We start from the raw sequence: 4,799 nt of genomic DNA, 5'->3' as shown, positions 1-4,799 counted from the left end.
ACCTAACAGTGTCAGTTAGTCAATCAGGTCAAGGAAGAGGAAGTCAGACACCGAGTCAACATCTTACTCGGCCAATTAGTCTTACTCAGATGAGTTGGATCGGTCATCAGCCGGTATTGAGTTAACTCGTCGGGATGAAAATACGACAGAGTTTCGTTTGTTTTCTGCACATTCCCGGCCGAATTCAGGCCTCATTTTTCTTCAATTCCTGCACACCTAACATACATCTAATTTTAAGCATTCATTCCATATACAGCAGCAGAGCTTCACTTGTTCATCAGCTCTTCAATTCTTGCAACATCTTTGTAATTAAACCACACAACACCACCAACACTTCCCTGAGATTCAACTCAACTTCTTCGCAACCTCCATCATAATTTCTGCATCTCATAACTCAACCCTGAATCTGAATCATACCCATCTTAGTAGCAGTTCCAAAATCATCATTTTGTTGCTCTAATGTTCATCCGAGTCTTCAAATTCATCTTAATACCCATGGAAATCAACAACAACAAGAGTTCATAGATTAAACCCATTACGAACTCCAATTTCTCAAATCTGGTAAAACCCTAACTCAATTTATTCTTCTCTGCACTGATTCGAAGCCACAATCTCATTTTAGCAATAGTATCACTCTCATCTTCCATGATTCAATTTCAGCTGCAAACCATCATCGATCTTCTTTCAAATTCAATCTCCAGTAAACCGTAAATCCAATTCTCTATTTTCTTGTACCAACTACAGCAACAGCTTCTCTACTCGTCTCTGTTCTTATCAGTTTCATCACGAATCTCCGTTTCGTCTATTTTATAGATTCAGTATCTCGGCTCAACAAAAGCAGTAGCAGCAGGGAAAGGAAGAAGGAAAAGGGAGTGCAATGAGAGAAATGGGTTCTTCTCTCGACCTAACTAGGTCTAAATAATTACGACGGTTTATTTACACCCATTGCTTTACCAGCCCCAGCTGGTGGTGGCCCTGAGCAAGTAGTTGTCCGCCTTTAGTAATTCCAGCGATAGCCCCCTTAACCTTGGTTGGACTCTCGATAGTGTTATCTTGTGAAATGACAGTTTTTCCTTTCTTTCTCGATTTTGGTTGATTTCTTCTTCTTTCTTCCGCATGACTCCAAAGTAGTTATAAACTCAGACACGCGTAAAATACATAATTTACAAGAAAAATAGCAGAGAAAGCATAAACAATAGATAATAAATAGGATGTATTCTACACCCCATCAGCTACAAACACTAGTCTACTACAAGTTAACTTCAGATTGGAATATAGTTGAGCCCTAACTAAGTCTCACACCGATTAAGGTACAGTCGCGTTCCTTACGCCACTAGAACCACGTCGGATTCTGTGCACTTGATTCCCTTAGCTGATCTCACCCACAACTAAGAGTTGCTACGACCCGAAGTCGAAGACTTATAAACAAATTTTTCTCCCACAGATAAGTCTATTCTGATAGATAAATCTGTCTCCCACATAAGTACCTATGAAGTTTTTGTTATGTCTTTTGATAAATCAAGGTGAATAGGAACCAATTGATAATCCAGTCTTATACTCCCGAAAAGCGGCCTAGAAATATCAATCATCTCACAATAACTTAAATGTATGGTAGTAGAAGAAGTTATTGGGGAATCACAAAAAATGCGACGAAGAGCTTTGTGATTACTTTTTATATCTTACCTATCGGAGATAAATCTCGAGAAAATCTTAGAGAAGATACTACTCAATACGATAAAACAAGTAAGATCAGAATACCCAACTATAGAGAAAATAGTTGGTGTTGATACATGAAAAATAACTCCCCTTAACCAAGCTAGGGTGCCCCAAAGAGGGGAAAGGCCATATATGGAACATGGAGACTTGAGGACTAGGGCCCAAGCCCACCAAACGAAGTATCCATGAGGTGGAAGGGACAATGAAGGAATTAACAAGGAAGAAGGGGGTTATATTAGAGAAGGGATGACATTAGTAGTAATTAAGGAGGATTAGGACACATGGAAAGATGTCATAAAATGAAGGGGCTTTTGGAAAGTCTATATAAGGAAGGACAAGGTACAAAGGAAAGGACTCGCTCTCTCATACTATTCTAAGAAAAGTGAGGTCATCTTGGTACACTAGGGCGGGTAGAACCCAACGAGAATTCTGGTATTAACATTTGGAGACCACACCCGGAGGCTCGTGCCTAGTCCACCATGATGCAGCCAAACAACAATAATCCTGGCGCGACAGGAAATGAACCAGCCAACCGCCCTGTCGACCTCGACGAGGTCATCATAGAAGAAGAGGATAGCGAGGAAGAAACACCACATCAAAACGCTGACAAACAATTTGAAGACGCTCACCAAAATACCACGCGCAAAGAAGATGTACAAACAATTCGACAATCAGAACCCGCAACCCCCGACATGCAAAGTATTCGGAAAGAATTAGAAGAGCGATTGCAAAAGAGGCAAGCGTTGGAAGAATGGATAACAGAAGATGTGATTGCAGGCCAAAGTGCCCCTGGGGAAGCAACCGAAGCGGAAAAACATTAGAATACCAAGGCCGCAGTAATCACACATGAGGAAATGGCGGATTACCTGGAGCATAGGTATCATATCACGAAGCAAGATAACCACCATCAAACGAACAACCCATATCCTTTAAGTGTCCGGGAATATCAGTACCCCGAGGACTGTGTTTCTCCCAAGTTTAAGACTTACGATGGACAGGGAAATGCGCGGGAACATGTCAACCATTTTCTATCAGCTATGAACGATAGAATCTCCGACGAGAAACTATGTTTGAGGGAATTCCCCAAATCATTGACAGGAACAGCTTTTACTTGGTATGATAACCTAAAGGCAGAGAGCATAGACTCTTGTCCCATTATATACTCGATGTTTATGGGCATATTCTACTCGGCCAAGCGGAAAGTCACGTCCATAGACCTGAGCAGAAGCGAATAGAGGATAGGTGAAGAAATAGGGACATATATAGCAAGGTTTCGACGGACGGCACTGGATTGTCATGAAGACATTAGTGAAGAAACACTCGTGGAAATATGTGTACGAGGTATGATTCATTCCTTCAAAGGGAGTTTGATCAACTTCAGGTTCCAAATCTTTGTCGAACTAGAGGAAGCTGCTGAAAGAATCGCTGATTGCATGGAAGAGTTACTCGTAGATGTTAACTGGCGTCATACTATAAGTACCACATCCGTAGTTCCCTATGAGCCTAATAACAAAGAGGGAAACGGAAGCCGAAAACAAGGGGGGGACCTCATCCAAAGGAAAAACAAATGGATTAGAAAGGATTCAAGACCATCTCCCCCTCTACTGTCGTATGGAAGAGAATAGACTGTTCGGCTCCTCAACCAATAGGTAGCCGGGGGTGAGGTTTAATTGCCGTCGACGGTGGTGGACGTCAACAAAATGAACAAGGACTCTGCAAGGTATTGCCATTATCATAGGATAATGGGACATCCGACAGTAGAATGTCTCACGATAAGAAGCATATTCGAAAGAAAACGCGAGTCTGGAGGGTTTTTTTTTTTGCTAGGAAAATGAGAATATATTAAATCAAAAAGAGTGTTTTACAGATGACTAAGGAATGAGGGTGTAGTACCCATCCATTCACCTGAACTGTTATGCTGTCTACAATGTTTAGCAACGGTATCAGCAAAAGATAAAAACTCTGAGTTACGGCTAACATGCCTGACTTCATAAAAATTGAAATTTTCAAGAACAAACTTGCAATCATCTAAGATAGAGTTATTTGAACCAGCTAGTCTGGCTATTTTTATTTTTAATGTATGAAACTGGATTTCTCGCATCATTATTGATGCATATAACTTCAAAATTCAAGCTCCTTCCCCATTCAGCAGCAGCAAGAGGGTTGCTAGACTTTCAGCCTCTTCCGAATCTCTAGCTATCCCTGTGATTGTTTTGCAGCCTTCATAGCTCCCTGTTTCATCAACAAAGTAGATGCCAATGTCAATCTTATTAGATATAGTAATATAGGAGGCATCACAATACATCATAATACAATTAGATGGAAAGTTATTAGCAGGATTTTGAAGAGTAGTGGCTTGTGTAATAACAAACATAGAATTACTAGGAACTGCTTGAAGCGTTTCTTCAACAAGTTTCATTACAAAATTAGTTGTTGCAAGGGCTTGGGGAAGCAATAAAAATGATCGAGCAAGACCCTTTCCCGCGTCACTAAGAACGAAGGAAATCGACGAGCTAAATGTAAGAGCGCGATAGCGAACAACGGGTAAAAAAATAAAATAAAAAATATATAATCGGTAATGTCTTTTCCTTATAAATAACCTCGAAAAAAAAACTCTCCATAGTTGAATACAAAAAAAAAAAAAAAAAAGTTGCGGGAAAGCCAATGACGCCCGATCGACTGATAAAAGGTCGCGGAACGTTAATAACGTCCGATCGACTGACAAAAGGTTGTGGAACATTAATGACGTCCGATCGACTGACAAAAGGTTACGGGAAAGCCAATGGCGCCCGATCGACTGACAAAAGGTTGCGGAACGTTAATGACGTCCGGTCGACTGAAAAAAGGTTGCGAGAAAGCCAATGGCGCCCGATCGACTGACAAAAGGTTGCGGAACGTTAATGACGTCCGATCGACTGACAAAAGGTTGCGGGAAAGCCAATGGCACCCGATGGACTGACAAAAGGTTGCGGAACGTTAATGACGGCCGATCGACTGACAAAAGATTGCGGGAAAGCCAATTCGACCGACAAAAGATGGCGGAACGTTAATGACGTCCGATCGACTGAAAAAAGGTTGCGGGA

This window comes from Papaver somniferum, unplaced genomic scaffold (genome assembly GCF_003573695.1).
Source record: "Papaver somniferum cultivar HN1 unplaced genomic scaffold, ASM357369v1 unplaced-scaffold_24, whole genome shotgun sequence".
Taxonomy (NCBI): Eukaryota; Viridiplantae; Streptophyta; class Magnoliopsida; order Ranunculales; family Papaveraceae; genus Papaver; species Papaver somniferum.
This window is presented reverse-complemented; position numbering follows the sequence as displayed.